Source organism: Schistocerca americana, chromosome 10 (assembly GCF_021461395.2).
Source record: "Schistocerca americana isolate TAMUIC-IGC-003095 chromosome 10, iqSchAmer2.1, whole genome shotgun sequence".
NCBI classification, from domain to species: Eukaryota; Metazoa; Arthropoda; class Insecta; order Orthoptera; family Acrididae; genus Schistocerca; species Schistocerca americana.
Genome location: NC_060128.1, coordinates 114,553,351 through 114,577,696, shown reverse-complemented (window position 1 = coordinate 114,577,696; position 24,346 = coordinate 114,553,351).

Here is a 24,346-nt window from a genome sequence, read left to right as displayed (position 1 = left end):
TGCTAGCGAGATGAAAGAAGAGCTGACCATTTGCAGCATAGTCGACAGGATCAGTTGTGGACCTCTGGTACAGAGCAGATGGTCTGAATCAGAGGCTCAGACCGTTCTGCGACAGTGTGGGCTGCAGAGTCCTCGACTTGTGGCGTAGGGTGGTCGGGTTTCGGGTTCCACTGAATAGGTCAGGAGTCCACTATAGGCAGGAGGTGGCTACACGGGTAGCAGCGGCTGTGTGTCGTGCACAGGGCTTAGGGGGCATCGGGAAAACACAAAAAGGGCTTCAGTTTCAAAGGGTGCAGGACGAACACAGAAAGAACGTAGATACAGGAACCAACGGTGTAACAGGTGTAAGTTGTCGTAGCTGCTTTGGGAAGGTACCAGAGCTCAAAGAGCAATAGAAAGCACTGAGGCTCAAATTGTTATAGGCACTCAGAGCTAGCTACAGCCGGATGTAAGTTCCGCCGAAATTTTTGCGAGGAACGTAACGGTGTTCAAAGAGGACAAGCTACACACAGTTGCGCGGTAGCATGTTTATTGCTGTTAAAAGTAATTTACCTTGTCGCGAAATCGAAGCAGATAGTTCCTGTTAGTTAATCTGGGTAGAAGTCATTGTTGGCAACCGGAATAAAATAACTGAATCCTTTTACTGATCTACCAAGTCAGATGATACAATTGCTGTAAGGTTCAAACAAAACCTGAGTCTAATTTAAAACATGTAGCCGACTCATATAATTATAGTTGGTGGTGACTTTAATTTACTCTAAACACATTCTCTGAAAATTATTACAAGCAATTAGTTCATGAGCACACCAGAATAGTAAACGGTTGTGAAAACACAGCTCACATCTTGGCAGCAAATAATCTTGAGCTAATAAAGAGCATCAAAACGGATACAAGGATTAGTGAGGTTACGGTTATCGCAGCGAGAGTAAACACCGTAACTCGCCAATCCACCACAAATAAACGAAAATACACACACAAAAAGAAGTTTTGCATCACCCCGGTTCCCAGAACTCCTGAAGACAGACGTTGACTGTAGATATTGTATGACAGTCACAGTCTCTTTGACTGTTCAGAGACGTTACAAAACCCGCCCAAAGATGTAAACAACCATCCATCAGCAGCGCCTATTAGACGGAGGGGGTCCGACAGCCGACCAGTTCCAGTCATTCCACCAGGAAGGAGGTACACGGTTCGTGTTGTCTGTAGTTCAACCATACCTAGGCAGTCAATACCGCGGTTCGATCGTGTCCGCACTGTTACTTTGTGCCAGGAAGGGCTCTCAACAAGGAAAGTGTCCAGGCACATCAGAGTGAACCAAAGCGATGTTCTCCGGACATCTTACAGAGATACAGAGAGAAAGGAACTGTAGATGACATGCCTCGCTCGGGCCGCCCAAGGGCTACTGCTGCAGTGCCTGACCGCTACTTACGGACTGTGGCTCGGAGGAACCCCGACAACAACCCCATCATGTTGAATACTTTTTTTTTGTGCAGCCACAGGACGTCGTTTTACGACTCAAACTGTGCACAATAGGCCGCATGATGCGCAACTTCACTCCCACCGTCAATGGCGAAGTCCATCTTCGCAACCACGACACCATGCAGCGCGGTACAGCTGGGCCCAACAACATCCCAAATGAACCGCTCAGGATTATCATCAAGTTCTTTTCACTAATTAGTGTCGCATATGTCTTCAACCAGACCATCGTCGGAGACATGTTTGGATACAACGCAGTCAGGCTGAACGCCTTAGGCACACTGCCCAGCGAGTGCAGAAAGGTGGAGATTCCCAGAGGTTTTGGGGTGACATGTGAGGCCGACTTACACCGCTGGTGATTATGGAAGGCGTCGTAACGGCTGTACGATACGTGAATGCCATCCTCCGACCGGTAGTGCAACCATATCGGCAAGCATATGGGCGAGGCATTTCTATTCATAGACGACAATTCGCGGCCCCATCGTGAACATTGAAAGGGTTCTGCAGCCACCTTTCATTGCCAACTCTCGTAGTGGTCAAGTCGGCAAAGAGGTTTCCGCTACATGTGAGAAATCCACCTGCGTTAGGTTGGTGGCGGAAATGGCATCCTGGGGTTTTCCGGTCCACGCGGAGCGTGGAAGAGGCTGGAGAAGCGGGAGGCAGTCTGCCGCCGGTACGGGAAGCGTACACAGCTGTGCACAGCTCCAGTCGAAGAAGGGTGAGTTGGACTGACCGCGTGGCGCGTTGTCACATGGAGAGGGGAGCTTTTAGCTTTTGGTCTCGAGTTTCGTCGTATAAAGATTTACTTGCTGGGTTGCAGCAGGGAATGCAAGGCTTTTGTAGACTTTCAGTTTGATTCCCAATGCAGTCTTGACTTTGATCCGTGAGAGGAACGCGGCACAAAGGAGTTGCATATGTTGAAGTGCCCTCGGTTCAGTGTGAATGTTTATGTGCCTACAACTGTGTGTGTATGCTTCTAATCTTTTCCGGATCTTGGTAATTTTTGTGTATTTGTGAATTTTCTGTGTCTCATGTGATTAAAATTTGGCCACGGTCCATAGAAATTGTCTCCGCGGACCGAGTGGGCACGCGAGTCTGTTATGAAACGTGTAGTATTTCACAAGCAATTGTACATATTTAGCATGCAATAGCAGTCTATAGATGCACTACATCAATGTTTTAAGGAATAAATAATTTTGCCTTCAATCTTATCTTGTGTACCGATGTTACGTCGCCGTTGCCTTCGCCATTTACCTTGTAGTTTTCCTTGTTGGCCCACCTATAGCGTTTCCATGTGCACAGGTGTAGTGATTAGTGTCCCTTTTTTTATCTGAAACAAATGCTCTGGAATAGATCGTGTTTTCACGAATCTTGCTGCAGGCTGCACTTACGCATGGTGTTCACGCCCTCTTTACTTTACTCAATATTTGATTCACGGGAAGAATGCCTGGATCATATTAATAACTACATCCCATTCTTTATCAATGACTTTACAATGAATGTTCTTTTGTGAGTTTTTCTTATTAATAAATTAAGTAATTTTCCGACTCAGTGCTACCTCTTCTTTGTCGTGTGGCTAGAGTTGGTGGCGACCCTATCTTTTATATTCATTTCAGTGTCAAGTAGCATTTTCTTATTCGAAGTGCGCGTGGCTCTTTTAGCTATCAGGATACATTCAAAGGGCGCTTCATGCTTCTTGCACATAGCGTCCTTTTATTCACGCTACTTACAACATCTTGTGAATGACTTCCTTCAGGATAAAGACATCGCTCGACCAGAGTAGCCAGCATCTTCTCCAGACATGAACCCTATCGAACATACCTGGGATAAATTGAAGAAAGCTGTTTGTGGACGATGTGTCCCACCAACCACTCTGAGGGTTTTACGCTGAATCGCCGTTGAGGAGTGGGAAAATCTGGAGCAACAGTGCTTTGACGAACTTGTGGATAGTATGCCACGACGAATACAGGTATGCATCATTGCAAGAGGATGTGCTGCTTGGTATTAGAGGAACCGATGTGTAAAGCAATCTGGACCACCACCTATGAAGGTCTCGCTGTATGGTGGTACAACATGGTTTTCATGAGCAGTGAAAAGGACGGAAATGATGTTTGTGTTCATCTCTATTCCAATTTTCTGTACAGGTTCCGGAGCTCTCGGAACCTAGGTGATGCAAAACTTTTTGATGTTTGTACATCTGTTCAAAACAGATGATAAAAATTCTCTTGACGCCTTTTGAGAAGTAACCTCTACTCCTTCCAAATTAACAGTGTAATTGTAGACCACATGTGGCTGGAATTCAGAGAAATAGCATGGACGGCAATTGAGAGATTTATGTCAAATAAACTAATAGACGACGGAGCTGATCCCCCTTGGTACGCAAAAGATCAGAACACTGTTGCAGAAACAGCTTGGCACATTTAAACAAACGCGAAGTCCCCAAGATTGGTGGTTTTTCACAGAAGCTCGAAATTCAGCGCTGACTTCAATGCGAGATGCTTGTAATAGTTTTCACAACAAAACTTCGTCTCGAAAGCTGGCAGAAAATCCAAAGCGATTCCGGTCGTAAGTGAAGAAGTATGCTAGTGCCAAGACATAAACAATGCCTTCTCTGCGCGATGACAAATGGAATACTATCGATGAGACAGTGCGAGGTGCCGGGGCAAGCACTGTATTTAACACTAAATTCTTCTAGAATCTACATATGTAAATGATGCTCTAAGCCCCCCCTATTCTAACTCCGACTTTTGCTGTTGCACATGGATTAAAAAATATATGCGAACTGACTGTAATCAACCCTGCAAGTGGAGTAGAAAAGAGTTTGGCACCTGCAATAATTTAATTTGATAAATAAGTTAAATAAAGGAAGGTTTCATTAACGTAGTGAGAAATGATGGGTTGCTCTACCGTTTAACAGAATGAAAGTTCTGTCCAAAATAACAATATGATTTATTAAGACTAAACACAAAATAATAAACAAAAATACATGAAACATTTATAATACATCAAATTGGCTCAAATTGGATACTCAAACAAACGCTGTGAAGGTGAAGTTGTTCCTAAACTAGATTGTGAGGTTTATGACGAAGTGGTATGTGGAGCCAATTCCTTGCCACTCAAATCTTAAGAGAGACACACAGCTAACCCCACATTAATTGCTGCTACCCAAGACAGAACAAAGTTAGAAAAAGACGAGCAGGCGCGCTCTGCTGGGCTCTGATTATCACCTGGGAAAATCCCTATCTGCCGGTGCTGCGGACATACATTACCAAACCGTCTTCTTAACTGCCAGAACACGATCTGGCGTACCGGAGGCGATGGCTGGTTGCTTTGACGTCCTCGACCGAAAAGCGAGAGCCGACTACTCTAGAGTACCCGTACATGCCGAACACCGAGCATTCCCATCCCCACGACAGTTGCCGTGGTTAAACGTTCCAATCAGCAACTCGAAAAATGGCGGAAAATTCCACTCTATTGCCGGAGCACTACCATTCCACCAATGGAGATTCTTGGCGCCAATTTCTGCGCTGATCTTGCTACGTCACGGAGTTATGCCCTGAGCAAGCCAATCACAGTTACTATTTTGCAGAAAGCGCGGGAATTTTCCCGCCACAACTGCCTGGGTACACAAGTCATTCCCACGCCTCGCTGGTAGCCCGCCAGAAAGCGTTTTCGCTAAGTTTCTGCGAAGCAACGGAACCTCTAGCCCAGCCGCTACTTCAGCCCCCTCCGGGCGTGTCTTTTGACAATGTCGGCGTCTGCAAAGCATTCACTCGACTCCCTCACACCCTTCCAAAATCAGCAGAGCCCGCCTGTCACCGGACCACCCGGGTGACGAGAGACGCTGCGTGGGAAGTCCGCATGTGAAGGAATAGCAACTTTCCACCACATCCAATTAGAGAGGAGAATCGTAAGATAGAAATATGAGAGGGGGCTCATGCCACCTCTCAACAGTTCTGCTAAAGCAGAGTCACTAAACACTGCCTTCCGCAATTCCATCATCAAAGAACATGACGTAAAAAATTCAAAATTCGAATCATGAACAGCAACCAGTATGAGTAACTTAGAAGTATATATCCTCGGAATAGTGAAGAAATTTAAGTCACTGAATAAAAGCAAGTCTTCCGGGCCAGATTGTGTGCCAATGACGTTTCTTTCAGAGTATGATGATGCCATAGGTCCATACTTAAGGATCTTACATCACCACTCGCTAGACAAAGAACTGTACCCAAAGACTGGAAAGTTGCACAGGTCACACAAATATTCAAGAATGGCAATAGGAGTAATCCACTAAATTACAAGCACAACCATTATTGTAGACGTGAAGCGGGATTTTGGAACATATGTTGTGTTCGAAATTATGGATTAGCTCGAAGCAAACGATGTGTTGACACAGTCAACACGGATTTAGAAAACATCGTTCTTGTGAAACAAAGTTAGTTCTTACTCACACGAAGGGATTTCAAATTGACTATTTCTAGAATGCTTTCGACACTGTACCACACAAGTGGCTTGTCGTCAAACTGCGTGGTTAGGAAATATCGTCTCAATTATGTGACTGGATTCGTAATTTCCTGTCAGAGAAATCTCAGGTCGTAGTAATTGTTGGAGAGTCATGGAGTAAAACAGAAGTGATTTCTCGTCTTCCCTGAGGTAGTGTTACAGGCCCTCTCCTGTTTCTTACCTACATAAACGATTTAGGAGGCAGTCTAAGCAGCCTTCTGTCGTTTATCGTCTAGTGAAGTCATTAGAAAATCAAAACAAATTGCAAAATACTTTAGATAAGGTATCTGTATGGTGCGAAAATTGGCAGTTGACCATAAATACTGTAAAGTGTGAAGTCATACACATGAGTACTACAAGGAATCAGTTGAACTTCGGTTACACGGTAAATCAGTAAAGTCTGAAGGCCCTAAATTCATCTAAATACCTAGGAATTACAATTGCGAAAAACTTAAACTGGAAAGAACACGCAGAAAATTTTGTAGGGAAGGTGAACAAAACATTGCGTTTTATTGCAGAACACCTACAAAATGCAACAGATCTTATAAGGAGACTGCCTACACTACGCTTGTCCATCCCCTCTTGGAGTACTGATGCGCGCTTGGGATCTTTACCAGATAGGATTAACGGACGACATCGAGGAAGCTCAAAGAACAGCAACACGTTTTGTATGATAAGGGAGAGAGTGTCAATGACATGATGCAGGATTTTCTGTGGACATCGATTCTGAGTACTATGGGACTTAAAATCTGCGGTCATCAGTCCCCTAGAACTTTGAACTACTTAAACCCAACTAACCTAAGGACGACACACACATACATGCCCGAGGCAGGATTCGAACCTGCAATCGTAGCGCTAGCGCGGCTCCAGACTGAAGCGCCTAGAACCGCTCGGCCACTCCGGCCGGCTCTGTGGACATCATTTAAAACAAAGGCGTTTCTCGTTATGGCGGCTCATTTTCACGAAATTTCAATTACCAGCCTTAAACTCCGAATTCGGAAATATTTTGTTGACGCTCACCTTCGAGTGGAATAATAGAAAATTAGTGTGAAGGTGGTTCAGTCAACCTGTAAGCAGGCTGTTTAGGTTTTTTTTGTTGGTAAAGTCACGTAGCGCTCTGTATGAAAATCACTGGCTGTGCTGGGTGCAGTCTGTGGCTGGTTGGCATTGTTGTAATATTCGCTATTGTAGTGTTGGCCAGTTGGATGTGAACAGCGCGTAGCGTTGCGCAGTTGGTGAGCCGCCAGCGGTGTTGGATGTGTGGAGAGAGATGGCGGAGTTTTGAGAGCGGACAATCTGGACGTGTGTCCATCACAAAGAGTAAATTTTTAATACTGGATATCATGAACTGATATATATATATATTCTCTATCAAAATCTTTCATTTGCTAACTATGCCTTTCAGTAGTTAGTGCTTTCAGTAGTTAGAATCTTTTATTAAGCTGGCAGTATTGCCGCTCACTGTATTGCAGTAGTTCGAGTAACGAAGATTTTTGTGAGGTAACTGATTCATGAAAGGTATAGGTTATTGTTAGTCAGGGCCATTTTTTTGAAAATCAGAATGCGTTGCGCTAAAAATATTGTGTGTCAGTTTAGTGTTTATCAGAATAAGTAAAGAGCGAAATGTCTGAGTACGTTCAGTTCTGCTCAGCTCTTTGAAAATCAAATAACGTAAGGGGTTTATCAGCACAGTCTTTCATAAATTTTTCTAAGGGGCGGTTTCAAACCCTCTGCAAGGCACTTAAGTGCGATTTGTAGAGTAGCGATGTAGATGTAATCTTTAGATATTCATGTGTATTATTATGACTGCTAACGGGTCTTTGGCTCCCAGTTTCCGAATTTCACCTTTGTGTTCTGTTTCAGACGGTTTTTTGGGTGTCAGTAGGTGTCTGTCTGCATTTACAGAGCTAGATATGGGGACATATACTCCTGACGCTGCGCTATCCAGTATGTGTATCAAAGGGATTTAATTATTTCCACGTCATATTAGGTGCAAAGAGCTGGCATAATAAAAAAAAATGAGCGACGCTGGCAGTAATTTGTCGGCGTAATTAGCGACTCACATCCGGCCTTGAGAGCTCGTTGCCTGAGCGGGCGACGTAATATTCGTTTGTGATCTGTCGGGCTGTCGCGAGGCACTGTCAGCCACTGTCAGGATTCCGGGATGAACAATCCGTTTTGCGTTTCGCGCAGACCGTCTCTGGCCGCGGTGATAACTCACGTGGGAAGAATACAAACGCTCAGTGCACCTGACATCGTAACATCTTTGTCAGAAAGTCCAGTAAGTGGACGATAATTATTTTTATTTCTTTAGTTTACCTGGAAAGATTAGGACTAGCTTATACCTTATCAGGCATTCTACATATTTTGAAGTACATTCATTGCAGCAACCATGTTGTAGGTTAAGGCTAATACAGAACCCAACAGTTGGAAAAAACACGGTTTTGTTTATTTATTAGGTGAAGACCTCGACTCTAAAAAGCGGTAAGAGACGGTCTATGTGAAACAAAATTATTGCATTAAAACTCCCTACGGTATGTACAAAGTTTTACATACAGTAACTTTGTTTCCCATCGACTGCCTCTAACCACTTTTTACAGTCGAGGTCTTCATACACTACTGGCTATTAAGATTGCTACACCAAGAAGAAATGCAGATGATAAACGGGTATTAATTGGACAAATATATTATACTAGAACGGACATGTGATTACATTTTCACGCAATTTTGGTGCATAGATCCTGAGAAATTGGTACACAGAACAACCACCTCTGGCCGTAATAACGGCCTTGATACGCCTGGGCATTGAGTCAAACAGAGCTTGGTAGGAGTGTACAGGTACAGCTGCCCATGCAGCTTCGACAAGATACCACAGTTCGTCAAGAGTAGTGACTGGCGTATTGTGACGAGCCAGTTGCTCGGCCACAGTTGACCAGACGTTTTCAATTGGTGAGAGATCTGGAGAACGTGCTGGCCAGGGCAACAGTCGAACATTTTCTGTATCCAGAAAGGCCCGTACAGGACCTGCAACATGCGGTCGTGCATTATCCTGCTGAAATGTAGGGTTTTGCAGGGATCGAATGAAGGGTAGAGCCACGGGTCGTAACACATCTGAAATGTAGCGTCCACTGTTCAAAATGTCGTTAATGTGATCAAGAGGTGACAGAGGCGTGTAACCAATGGCACCCCTTACCATCACGCCTGGTGATACGCCAGTATGGCGATGACGAATACACGCTTCCAATGTGCGTTCACCGCGATGTCGCCAAACACGGATGCGACCATCATGATGCTGTAAACAGAACCTGGATTCATCCGAAAAAGTGATGTTTTGCCATTCGTGCACTCAGGTTCGTCGTTGAGTACATCGTCGCAGGCGCTCCTGTCTGTGATGCAGCGTCAAAGGTAACCGCAGCCACGGTCTCCGAGCTGATACTTCATGCTGCTGCAAACGCCGTCGAACTGTACGTTCGGATGGTTGTTGTCTTGCAAACGCCCCATCTGTTGACTCAGGGATCGAGACGTGGCTGTACGATCCGTTACAGCCATGCGGATAAGATGCCTGTCATGTCGACTGCTAGTGATACGAGACCGTTGGGATCCAGCACGGCCTTCCGTATTACCCTCCTGAACCCACCGATTACAAATTCTGCTAACAGTCATCGGATCTCGACCAATGCGAGAAGCAATGTCGCGGTACGATCAGAGTCGGAAACTTGATGGTACGCATTTCTCCTCCTTACACGAGGTATCACAACAACGTTTTACCAGGCAACGCCGTTCAACTGCTGTTTGTGTATGAGAAATCGGTTGGAAACTTTCCTCATGTCAGCACGTTGTAGGTGTCGCCACCGGCGTGAACCTTGTGTGAATACTTTGAAAAGCTAATCATTTGCATATCACAGCATCTTCTTCCTTTCGGTTAAATTTCGCATCTGTAGCACGTCATCTTCGTGGTATAGCAATTTTAATGGCCAGTAGTGTATAATAAATAAACCAAACAGTGTTCTTTCCAAATGTTAGATTCAGTATTAGACTTTATTCGCGTTAGTATATAGCTCCACGATAAGCTGAGAAATGGGAGCTCTATCTCTAGTCTCAGATTCTCGCTGGCGGCAACTTTGCACGTAGGCAGTGGTAAGTGAGAAACACATGTCTGCAATTAGTAGTAACCTGTGCTATGTTGGCGCCAGAAAAATGATTTGCAGGGACGATTTGTTCAAATTTAAGGATGATGTGGATATTTACGACTCGCATAAAAATCCTCAATATGTTCTTAAACGCAAAGGGGTTTCAGTAGTTACTGCTAAACACGTAAATGTGAATAATTACTTTAGCAAGTAAACGAAGTTATGTTGAGGCCCTTACTACATTTTACATAAGATTACGCGGCAGTATAATGACAGGAGTGTTAAAGGCCACCTCAAACGATATTTACGTGCTTTGGGAAGGCGAAAATAAAATTAATTTTATATTGTGCTGAATCATAGATTAATTTTTGACATTGTCATACTTCGTTATTCTAAAATTGGAAATGCATATTGTAACACCCCAAGAAACCCGAAAACACTAATAAGAATGTCATGATAATTTAAAGTAAGGAACAGTGTTATCCTGACAGGTACGACTACTTTGACAATAATATAGCACCTTAAAGTTTTGATGAACACCAATTTCAATAATTACTGAGTATGTCGTGATATAAAGCTGGAAAGAAAGAAAGGTTATTTTCAATTAGCTATCAAACATCTTAGTAATAACTGCAAATCAGTACGACGAAAGTTAAGTCCAAAGTAATATGTCAGTCAGAGATAACATTTATTGTGAAAGAGAGTTTTAAACGCGGCGAAAAGGAAATTCAATGCGTCTACAATGCTCGATCATGGAAAAGTTAGTCGCTTGCTAGCTTGCTTGCTATCTAGTCGAGAGAGAGCACCGTTTGTTATAGTACTACAAACAGAACGCTACGAGATTTCTTTTTTAAAAAAAAGTAATATTGTGTGATAGAGATGCGCGGACTCTATTCTCAGTTATTCTGACTTGAGAACTTGAACTGAAGTGATATTCTGATAGTGTACGACGAGTTAATGAACTTTAAATATTGGAGGTATTATTGTTGAACTCAACCTTCATCAAAGTGAACAGTTGCAACTAAGAACGGACATAGCATCGAAGACTGCAATACCTGATTAGCCTGGAGTAGGAAACATTAATACTGAAACGTCCCCTTAGAAAAATTTATAAATGGCTGTGCTGATAAACCTCTTACGTTATTTGATTTTCAAACAGCTGAGCAGAACTGAACGTACTCAGACATTTCGCTCTTTACCTATTCTGATCAACACTAAACTGACACACAATATTTTTAGCGCAGCGCAATCTGACTTTCAATAATCCCTACAAAAGAATGGCTCTGACGAACATTAACCTATACCTTTCTCGAATCACTTACCTCACAAAAATCTTCGTTACTCGAACTACTGCAATACAGCGAGCGCCACTACTGCTAGCTAAATAAAAGATTCAAACTACTGAAGGCACTAACTGCTGATAGGCATAGTTAGCTAATGAAAGATTTTGGTAGAGAACAAACAATGTATTTACCTTAATAATGTGCAATAGTCATAATATATATAAATATATCAGTTCATGATATCCAGTCTTACAAATTTCCTTTTTCTGACGGACAAACGACCAGATCATCCGCTCTCAAAACTCCACCACCTCTCTCTCCACATCCACCACTGATGGTGGCTCACCTCCAACTGCGCAACGCTACGCGCTGTTCACATCCAACTGCCCAACGGCTCAACATCAACAGCGACAACAAAAATGGAGAGGGGACGTCAAAATATCTTAGTGCCATAAAGTGAATCAATTTGGACGGTTTTAAATTTGTCTGTTTGAGAGGTTTCACAGCAATGTCTCGTTGACTTGTCCAGCAAGTAGGGGAATGCCGCTATCGATGGACCATCTAAAGAAAATTGTAATCAAATCCTTGGATATTGTAATAAATATTTTATTGTCAGTGTGACTCGAACAATATCCTCTGCTTAGAATTGTATTTTTTGGGTCTCCACAGCCTCCAGATCCTTAATAAACGCAAACATGGTTCATAGTAGGCTGTAATACGATGTTTATTTAATCGTGCTGTTGACTAATTTCGACTAAGCGTCGTTGTCAAGCACCTTGGTATCACCACCTTCTGCCGACAATTATTTTTGAATCGTATACGTTCGTTCAACTTCAGCATCAATTCTTATTGAATCGTATAAAAATGCTGAAGTTGAACGAATGAAAACGGTTCAATAAGAATTGTCTGCAGAAGGGGTGATGCGAAGGTGCTTGGTAGTGACACTTAGTCGAAATTAACAAAATGGTTCAAATGGCTCTGAGCACTATGGGACTTAACATCTGTGGTCATCAGTCCCCTAGAACTTATAACTACTTAAACCTAACTAACTTAAGGACATCACACACATCCATGCCCGAGGCAGGATTCGAACCTACGACCGTAGCAGTCCCGCGGTTCAGGACTGAGCGCCTAGAACCGCTAGACCACAGCGGCCGGCGAAATTAGCAAATAAGCATCGTAATGCAGCCTAAAATGAACCATGTTTGCGTTTATTAATAATCTTTTGCATTCGATTATAGTACACACAAGTCATGAATATTCACTGTCCACGAAATATTTAAAAAATAAAAACGTGCGTTTTGGACCCAATCGGGAAGACTCTTTACCTTCATTGGGTCAGACAGTTTTCGTCAATGGCTAATGGTGCAATAGCTTTTAAAGACTACACGCATCTAAATAAGTGCCAATACATTTCATGTTTTTTATTTGTACGAGATTATTGTTGTTATCTGAAGCCGAATAACATGTAAGAGAGACCAAGGGGTCTGAAGCAGAAAATTCGATTTCGAAGGTAAAATAAAACACATGGGACTGATTACCAAAACACCGACAAACTATTGACTTCGCAGAATTTTTTGGGGTTTAGGTACGACTTACATTACCAGTTGGGAAAAAGTGGATCTGTCGCTACCTGAACCAAATTTTCTGCTCGATATACTGTGTTTTGAATCTAAGACCAAGCTTTACAGTAGATTTAAACGGTTAAAAATGGCGTTTTGGATGAAAACAGCAAAGTAGCGTGATAATGCCCATTTTCTAGAGTAGAAATGCACAGGAAACTAATTTACAATCGCGAGTGAACTTACCCCATTTTGAAACGTCACTCCTCATCCATACTGCATATTTCGTTTCGCCCTCTAAGGGGCTCGTGGGACCATTACTTAGCACTGGCGTTCTTGTTCTTTTTATCTTTTGAATCTTCATCCTTTTATTTCGGGCGTATGTCCTTTGTCACGTAGACGCATTTTTAAGTTTCGCAACCCTTCCTGTTAGGTTGTTAGGTATGAAGTTAAGTGTATTGACTTCCTGCCTATATGTAGTCCGTGTAGTTGCCAATAGATCAATACCGAATTCTGTTAGGTCACTTTGGGTGTCTGACAACCAAAGTATTTTGGATTTACGAACTTTCAGCATGCTGGAGTAGCTTGCGTCAGCAATATCTGTTAATCAGAACGCAAATCCAGCCCTAGTTGCAAAGTTTCTACTATTTATTCATTCGATGAAAGTTTAGGGCCGAGACCCATTTTCGGACCATCGTAACAAATTCTAAAATGGCATTTCCGAAGATGTCAAAAATGTGCAATGAACATTAACACCGTATGCAGTTATCTGTGTGCACTGTAAGTCTTCATTGCACGTTTTTGACATCTCCTGAAATGCCATTTTACATTTTCTTACGATGATCTGAAAATGGATCTCGGCCCGAAACTAGTCATCAAACGAATAAAGAGTGTGTAAGTTGGATGTTTAGGTTTTTATGTTGGTAACGCCACGTAGCGCTCTCTATGAAAATCACTGACTGAGCTGTGTGCAGTCTGTGGCTGGTTGGAATTGTTGGAATATTCGCTAATGTAGTGTTGGGCAGTTGGATGTGAACAGCGCGTAGCGTTGCGCAGTTGGAGATCAGCCGCCAGCAGTGGTGGATGTGGGGAGAGAGATTGCAGAGTTTTGAGAACGGGTGATTTGGACGTGTGTCCGTCAGAAAACGGAAATTTGTAAGACTGGATGTCATGAACTGTTATATATTTTATGTCTTTTGAACATTATTAAGGTAAATACATCGTTGTCCTGTATCAAAATCTTTCATTTGCTGACTATGCCTATCAGTAGTTAGTGCCTTCTGTAGTTAGAATCTTTTGTTTAGCTGGCAGTATTGGCGCTCGCTGTATTGCAATAGTTTGAGTAAGGAATATTTTTGGGAACTAAGTGATTCATGAAAGGTATAGGTTATTGTTAGTCAGGGCCGTACTTTAGCAGTGATTATTGGAAGTCAGATAGCGTAGCGCTAAAAAAAACAAAGAAAAAAAAATTGTATGCCAGTTTAGTGTTGATCAGAATAAGTAAAGAGCGAAATGTCTGAGTACTTTCAGTTTTGCTCAGCTGTTAGAAAATCAAATAACTTAGAGGTTTCTCAGCACAGTAATTCATAAATTTTCCAAAGGGTACGTTTCAAGTGAAAATTTTGCAACTTGGACTGGTTTTTCGTACTATGTATTTTGGATTGTTTTGGCTCCTTTGATAATGTCGAAAAGTTTCAAGGCCGGGCGAGAGTCATCCATTCGTGGTATGTGTCCGAGGAATTTCATAAATCATTTCCGCTCACTAAGGGAACAAAGTTCTTCTGAGGTTTTGCACATCCAGATAAAATCGTGAATTTGGGGTCGAAATACACTGTCAGATAAGGGAAACTGCGCACCACGAAGGAATTATCTGAATGGGACGGAAATCGGAACAGGTGCAGGCACACAAATGATAACAATTTTAGAAAAACTGGATGATTCGTTGAGGAGAATGAGCTTCACCAAATGAGCAAGTCAATAGCACGTTGGTCCAGCAGGCAGTTGCTCGGCTTGGCGTTGATTGATGGAGTTGTTGGACCTACTGCTGATGAATAGCGTGCTAAAATCTGTCCCATTCTTTCATTAGATCGTCAAAATACCAAGCTGGTTGGAGATTCCTGCCCATAATGCTCCAAATTCTCAACTGGAGAGAGATCCGGAGACCTTGCTAGCCGAGGCAGGGTTCGGCAAGAACGGAGATAAGCTATAGAAATTCTCACCTCGTATGAGCGGGCATATTCTTGTTGAAATGTAGGCTAAGGATGGCTTGCCCCGAAGGCCAACCAAACGGGGCGTAGGTTATCATCGACGTACTGTTGTACTGTAAGGATGCTACTGTTCACCACCAAACGGGTACTGTTATGAAATCAAAGAAAATGGCACCCTAGACCACCCCTCCTAGTTGTCAGCCGTAAGGCGTTCCACAGCCGGGTTGGTATGAGACCGCTGTCTAGGGCATCTCCAGACTCGTCTTCATTGGTCATCGGGTTTCAGTTCGAAGCCGTACTTATCACTGAAGACTATTCTAGTCCAGTCAATGACATTCCAGGACGAATGTGCCCGACGCCACTGCAGATGGGTCAGTTGGTAGACAGAGGTCAATGGTAGCTGTCGAAAAGGGAGCCATGAACTCAGCCCCGTTTCTCTGTTAATGGTCCTTGTGGTCCCTGAAGCAGCAGTGACTTGTTGGATCGATGGTAATGATGAATCCGGGGCTCTGAGTACCTCGCGTTCTGTTCTGTCTGTAGGTTGACCGCTTATCCTTAACGCCTGTGTTCGGTCAAGATTCACCCATTCTTGCCACATTGTCGAATAGTGACATCACTTCTGTTCAAATATCGAGCGATTCGCCAATTATTAGAACCGCCTTCTTTGAGCCGAACTACACGTTATGTCTCAAATGTTGACAAGTGCGAGTATTGTTCACGCGAATGACTGCGAGGCATATGTACTGTCCAACTGAGTACACGCAATGAAAATCAAAAAGATTTTAACCTTGGCTTCGACGCGTTGTTTAGCCGGCCAGGGTGGCCGAGCAATTCTAGACGCTACAGTCTGGAACCGCGTGAAGGTTCGAATCCTGCCTAGGGCATGGATGTATGTGATGTCCTTGGGTTAGTCAGGTTTAATTACTTCTACGTTCTAGGGGACTGATGACCTCAGATGTTAAGTCCCATAGTGCTCAGACCCATTTGAAGTATTTTTTTTTTTTTTTCGACGTGGTGTTTGCTATCTTTTCCCGCTGCATGGTGAAGCTGCGCTGCAGAATCTCACATTGATCCCTCGGCCAACAGAGTTTACAGTTTTGAATTTTCCGTCGATGCCTGTGTCAATATACATTTGTCACCTATTTGCACAACTCCTTCGTAGTGCGTGATTTTTTTAAAATAATGTATGTTTCTTAGAATTTATCCTTCTATTTTATCGACGTTTTCGACGCTGGTAGTAAACGATGACTACTCCGTTGCGCAGAGTGCCTCTGTAAGAAGACTGTGTTGAAATCTTCCTGGCAGATTAAAACTGTGTGCCGGACCGAGACTCGAACTCGGGAACTTTGCCTTTCTCGGGCTGTGGCTAATCCATGTTTCCGCAATATCCTTTCTTTCAGGAGTCCTAGTTCTGCAAGGTTCGCAGGAGAGCTTCTGTAAAGTTTGGAAGATAAGAGACTAGGTACTGGCAGAAGTAAAGCTGTGAGGACAGGGCGTGCGTCGTGCTTGGGTAGCTCACATGGTAGATCACTCGCCCGCGAACGGCAAAGTTCTCGAGTTCGAGTCTCGGTCCGGCACACAGTTTTAATCTGCCAGGAAGTTTCATATCAGCGCACACTCCGCTGCAGAGTGAAAATCTCATTCTGGAAAGATTGTGTTGTACTGACATTGTTTATGATGGACAACGATTTCCAGATATTTAGCTACTCTTTCGATGCTGGTGTTTCCAATAATATTCCATAATTTAAAAAATAATAATTTTTCTATGTTTTTACTTAGTGCATACCTTTCGCATAACTTCGAAGAAATTACAATTCAGGCAAACAGCGTTTGAAAATGATTCTTCCGAAAATTTAGAAATACATGTAATATGCAGTTGATTTCCGACTCCTTGATTTGGTGGGATAGTCCTTTCGCTAACTCGTGTTGTGTGTGGATCCTGCGTGTGGACTCACGAACCTTGTCAGGTTTGTTGTTGGCAGCAGGCGTGGTTAGCTGGGAAATTCGCTGCTTTACCCGGCTGGAGCGTTGCCTTCAGGTGGAGAGAGGACCGTGGTCACGTGTCACTTGAGATTATTAACCAGGTGCATCACAATTCATAACCGCTGATGAGCATCATGCCATAAAACCTTATGTTAAATCCAGCAATAATACTGGAGCACACACAGCACCCAGTAGACAATCTGGCAGAACACATGAATTCATCTGATTAACGACGGCACACCATACCTGAGGGTGTCCGCTTGAAAGGTCTCTGTTGGATTCCTTTCATGTTAATTTCTTAAATCTGTTGTCATTTACGGCATAAATTCCTCTTCTAAATTTACTGTGGTGTTTCTGACTATCTGGGAGGAGACTGAGCTGTGAAACGTGTTACATTTACACATAAGCAAGAACGATCTGTCACATTACTACCCTTCAAAACACAGTTTATATGTAATTCATGTTACACAGTCTCATACAGAACCTACATCCGCTTTCTTTTATATACTGTATATGATAAGATACTGTCATCCCCCTTCCCTTCTGTGTGAGAGGATGAATGAGCAAATGTATTTCTAGTTGCAAGCTTGAGGGTAGCAGACAAGCCTGTCTGCTAGAGAACAGTAGGAGCAACGTCGCAACAGGTAGCTACGCTTTCTAAAAGCAGAGAGATTACTATTCTTTCTATGGTCCTGTCCGTCCCTTGTCATGTTGGCGTAGGAAGCTGTCTCTCTGGTCACTTCCGTTTGTATCTGGGAAGGACACTCGGTAGGAGCGCAGGTCAGTCGGTGGTAAGATCTCCGGCTAAGCGCGTGTCTGCTAAGTCCGTAGGACAATGGATTTCTTAAGTTCAACCTAACTGAAAATTTAATCACCTTTATTTCAGGTTTAGCTCTAAAATATCTAATGTTATCTTAAATTGCAACGCAGTGTAATTCGAGTGTGAAGTTCAGAATATCTTCCAGTAGCTGCTTTGTCACTACTTTGTGAGTAAAGTGGAACCACGTGTTGATCAGTAACTCTAACTAGCATCATCAATCTTCAATGCGAATGTGCGTGAGATTATAACATCTCGTCTTGACAATATTTTTCAATATAGCAACTTTTCTTTATGTTCAACCCACGTGGGGTGTACTTTGTGAGAACAGTACCACGTGCTTATACAATTCTTTGACCCATCAGGTTAATAGTAAGACGATAGTAACCAGTTCGAGGTTTTTCTTTTGTAAATTGCTTTTCGATCTAATTTATTTTAATTATCAAAATTATTGTGTAGTTACACTCTTTGTGTAAACCAAGTTGACCACGTGAAGCATGTGGTGTAATCATCAAAGTAGCCCTCAGCTATTCTTTTCGGGAAGATTTCACAGAGTGTTAGTATGAATTTCGTATACCAGTGTGTGGTAATTACATGACCGACAGGATTGCGCCACGAACGTAACTTCTTTGGGTGAAAATTGAATCTGTTGGTTGTGGTTAATTTCCTCTTGCATATGTTTCAACGTTCTTCGTGTGTTATTTTATGAATGCAGTGTTGTATGCAGTCTCCCAATCTTGGCTCCATATTTGATGTGTTCCGTAAGATTACAATCTCACATTTTCACAATCCTAAATTAGGCACCAGTTTAGTTATGAATCAAGTTTAATATGCTGAAATTTCAATGATCAATGTTAAAATAAATTTCCAAATATAAACTGGTTTATTTCTTTTTACTTAAATTCTCTTTATATATATATATATATATATATATGTATATATATATATATATATATATATATATATATGTATATATATAAAAATCACCGGTTGTCGTATGACTATTAAAAGATTATAATTAATGTTAGTCTGGTTGGCAATTCGGTAAGCTAGACTGGATACCTGGTGAAACAGTTGCTCAGTAATGCAAGGTTAACTTCCGTAGACAGCTCACAGCTTTTAACCCACTTTTATGTTCTTGAATGCCCAGCACCGCTTTCAGAAGAAATTAATGCAACAACATTACACGCTTTTTACCGAAACTGGTTGTTTAATAAAGCGACTATCCAGCTGCGTGCAAACGATGATCTCCCAAAAATTTTTAAAAGATGAAAATCGTCGCCTCCTCAGAACTAAATGAAGCGAATAATACGAGCTGTGTTGTGGCTCGGGTTGGTGGCACTATTGATAGTGGCGTCTAGTTTTCTTCTTGTGTATACTGGCGCCACTACGTTTGCTAATGTTATCTGTCTGCGAGTGGCAGCAGCAGTGGTTATCGATATCTAGTACCATGGTAAGAGATGGAAAAGAGCCACCGTGGTACAACAACCGAGGTGGAAAACTGCTGCGGAAGCAAAGGGAACTTCGCAGCCAACATAAACATAGCCAAAGCCTTGCAGACAAACAAAAATTACTCGAAGCGGAATGTAGTGTGAGGAGGGCTATGCGAGAGGCGTTCAATGAATTCGAAAGTAAAGTTCTATGTACTGACTTGGCAGAAAATCCTAAGAAATTTTGGTCTTATGTCAAAGCGGTAGGTGGATCAAAACAAAATGTCCAGACACTCTGTGACCAAAATGGTACTGAAACAGAGGATGACAGACTAAAGGCCGAAATACTAAATGTCTTTTTCCAAAGCTGTTTCACAGAGGAAGATTGTACTGTAGTTCCTTCTCTAGATTGTCGCACAGATGACAAAATGGTAGATATCGAAATAGACGACAGAGGGATAGAGAAACAATTAAAATCGCTCAAAAGAGGAAAGGCCGCTGGACCTAATGGGATACCAGTTCGATTTTATACAGAGTACGCGAAGGAACTTGCCCCCCTTCTTGCAGCGGTGTACCGTAGGTCTCTAGAAGAGCGTAGCGTTCCAAAGGATTGGAAAAGGGCACAGGTCATCCCCGTTTTCAAGAAGGGACGTCGAACAGATGTGCAGAACTATAGACCTGTATATCTAATGTCGATCAGTTGTAGAATTTTGGAACACGTATTATGTTCGAGTATAATGACTTTTCTGGAGACTAGAAATCTACTCTGTAGGAATCAGCATGGGTTTCGAAAAGGACGGTCGTGTGAAACCCAGCTCGCGCTATTCGTCTACGAGACTCAGAGGGCCATAGACACGGGTTCACAGGTAGATGCCGTGTTTCTTGGCTTCCGCAAGGCGTTCGATACAGTTCCCCACAGTCGTTTAATGAACAAAGTAAGAGCATATGGACTATCAGACCAATTGTGTGATTGGATTGAGGAGTTCCTAGATAACAGAACGCAGCATGTCATTCTCAATGGAGAGAAGTCTTTCGAAGTAAGTGTGATTTCAGATGTGCCGCAGGGGAGTGTCATAGGACCGTTGCTGTTCACAATATACATAAATGGCCTTGTGGATGACATCGGAAGTTCACTGAGGCTTTTTGCAGATCATGCTGTGATGTATCGAGAGGTTGTAACAATGGAAAATTGTACTGAAATGCAGGAGGATCTGCAGCGAATTGACGAATGGTACAGGGAATGGCAATTGAGTCTCAATGTAGACAAGTGCAATGTGCTGCGAATACATAGAAAGATAGATCCCTTATCATTTAGCTACAAAATAGCAGGTCAGCAACTGCAAGCAGTTAATTCCATAAATTATCTGGGAGTACGCATTAGGAGTGATTTAAAATGGAATGATCATATAAAGTTGATCGTCGGTAAAGCAGATGCCAGACTGAGATTCATTGGAAGAATCCTAAGGAAATGCAATCCGAAAACGAAAGAAGTAGGTAACAGTACGCTTGTTCGCCCACTGCTTGAATACTGCTCATTGGTGTGGGATTCGTGCCAGATAGGGTTGATTGAAGAGATAGAGAAGATCCAACGGAGAGCAGAGCGCTTCGTTACAGGATCATTTAGTAATCGCGAAAGCGTTACGGAGATGATAGATGAACTCCAGCGGAAAAGTCTGCAGGAGAGACGCTCAGTAGCTCGGTACGGGCTTTTGTTAAAGTTTCGAGAACATACCTTCACCGAAGAGTCAAGCAGTATATTGCTCCCTCCTACGTATATCTCGCGAAGAGACCATGAGGATAAAATCAGAGAGATTAGAGCCCACACAGAAGCATTCCGACAATCCTTCTTTCCACGAACAATACGAGAGTGGAATAGAAGAAAGAACTGATAGAGGTACTCAGGGTACCCTCCGCCACACACCTTCAGGTGGCTTGCGGAGTATGGATGTAGTTGTAGATGTAGTAGATGGTACTATCTTTGAAAGGATGTCAAGTGTTTTTTGGGTCAGAGTGTGTCGGGGAGTTTGCCAGGGACGGAACTGCAGTGAAGTCCGGCAGCGCGCGGACATGCCGGGACTGCTGGAGACACGCAGGCACTGCCAGTTCGAGGGGCTGTAGTTGCGAGGACCACAACCTCGCTGTCCACTGGACCCAGGACGTTTCAGTTGAGTGAACATCAAACCAGTAGTGAAAACTCCACTATTTGTAGGTCACGCCATTTATTCACCCGTTGCTGCTCCCAGGGTCACTCACAAGGGAACCTCCCCATCGCACCCCCCTCAGATTTAGTTACAAGTTGGCACCGTGGATAGGCCTTGACAAACTGAACACAGATCAATCGAGAAAACAGGAAGAAGTTGTGTGGAACTATGAAAAAAATAAGCAAAATACACAAACTGAGTAGTCCATGTGCAACATAGGCAACATCTAGGAGAGTCAGAGTTCAGGAGCGCCGTGGTCCCGTGGTTAGCGTGAGCAACTGCGGAATGAGAGGTTCTTGGTTCAAATCTTTCCTAGAGTGAAAAGTTGACTTTCTTTATTTTTGCAAAGTTATGATCTGTCCGTTCGTTCATTGACGTCTCTGTTCAGTGTAATAAGTTTAGTGTCTGTGTTTTGCGACCGCACCGCAAAACCGTGCGATTAGTAGCCGAAAGGACGTGCCTGTCCAATGGAAACCGAAAACATTTGATTGCAAGGTCGTAGGTCAACCGATTCCTCCACAGGAAAACACGTCTGATATTTTCTATACGACACTGGTGACGGCATGTGCGTCACATGACAGGAATATGTTGTCGACCCAACTAACTTGTACACTTGGTGAATGGGTAAAAAGATTCTTCTGCCTTGCCCAATTTAGGTTTTCTTGTGGATGTGATAATCACTCCCAAAAAAGTGTGAAAACATAAGAGTTTGTCACATTAACTGCAACAAATGCATGCAACAGTTTCACAGTCGCACAGTTTTGTCTGTGCTCTGTCAAAACACATGTTTTTAACGTCTTCAAATTTTTCCGTGTGTAGACCGTCAAATCCTGCATATGTCCAAGCAAATCTGAACATGTCCTGGAATTTTGGAGAGCGAAGTTGATTAGATGTGAGTGCCTGAACTTTGATAATTGTCTGAAAACAAAAAATTAAAATTTTCTCCCGAGTGAATACTTGAACCAAGGACCTCTCGTTCCGCAGCTGCACACGCTAACCACGGGTCCACGGCTCTCATGAGTTCACAACCACCTGGATGTTGCCTATCTTACACATGGACTACTCATTTGTATATTTTGCTTATTTTTTCATAGTTCCACACAACTTCTTCCTGTTTTCTCGATTGATCTGTGTTCAGTTTTTCAAGGCTTATCCACTGTACCAACTTATAACTAATTCTGAGGGGGGTGCGATGGGGAGGTTCCCTTGTGAGAAGAACAGCAGCGAGTGGAGTGTTTGGAGTTAGCGAAATTAATTATCCATCCTCCACTTCTTATTGTTAACCATTGAATTCCTTGTGTTTATTGATGAAGTTCAATCACCGGTATTTTTCTGCGTAGTGGCGGCTCACGCCTCAAGTACCCGCACTGGAGGTTAGCATATTTTCGTGGCAGTAAACCTTTCCTCGCCTTGCTACTGCTGTCTTGTAAGGCTTGTAGTTCGACAGCCTCCTTGATTGTGGTTCGGATATTTTGTATCTCTTGGACTACTTTGGTCGTAGTGGTTTCTTCTGCTTCTGGCTTTTCTAAACACTGGATTCTGAAGACGCAATGCTGTCCACCGATTCCGTCTTGCCTTGGTTATTCCATCACTGTATTGGTTATCAGATGTTAGGTAGATTTCGCTAGAGTGTTGGTCTGCGTTTAAACTGTCACTAGTTTGAGTTGCCATCCGGTTAAGTGAATACAACTCTTGGCTGCCCGTCTCACAATTTACAGAGTTGAGGACTTTCCCAGGTCAATCCTTGGAGCACAGTCTGAGCCCACTTCTTTCTCAATTTGGTCAGATTGTGATGATTGTTTTCTTTAAAAAAATTAATTTTGAATTATTACTATTGGGGCCTTTAGCTGACAAATAATTTGAATTTCTTGTTAATAAGGCCTCTAGCTGTGAGTGAATTTCTTAGATAAGGAATTTTAATTAGACAGATATCTTAACACAGATATGTTCATGATAGTTCTTTAAATATCTCTTGAAGAAGTTTAATTCTTCCTAAGAATTTGCTATCCAGGCCTTCAGCCGTCAAATTGGTTTTTGAGTTGTTGCTAGTGGGGCCTTCAGCTGACAAATAACTTGAATTTCTGGTCAATAAGGCCTTCAGCCATCGTTCTGATTTTTTAGAATTCTTTCGCCTTGTCTAAACTCGATGTTCTGTTTTACAGCTACGTGTCTACTTCTACAGGTACATGAGTTGCGTGCAATTAACTCTCAAGTACCTGGCAGGGGGTTCATCGAACCACTTTCACGCTTTTTCTGTGGTTGCATTCACCAACAGCGGGCAGGAGATACGAACTGTTCCCCGTACGTGCTTTAATTTCTCTTACTTCATTATGATCATTATTTCTCTTCATGTAGGTGGGCGGCAACAGAACAGTTTCTCATTTGGAGGACAAAGTTGTTGATTGTTATTTCGTGAAAAGATCTCGCCGCAGCAAAAGAAGCCTTTGTTTTAATAACTGGCACCCCATTCCGCTTATCCTGTTCTCGATAGGGCAAAACGAGGAGCGCTTTTTTGAAGTTTCTCGATGTACACCGGCAATTTTATCTGGTAAAGACCTCCTTCCGCACTGTAGTACTCCAGAAGAGGATGGACGAGAGTAGCGTGGGCAGTCTCTTTGGTAGATCTGTCACATTTTCTGTGTGTTCTGCCAATAACACGCAGTCTTGGATTCGCCTAACCCTTAATTTTATCCGTGTGATTGTCACCCCTATGTATTTTGTTGAATTTATAGTGTTTAAATTTATGCGGTTTAT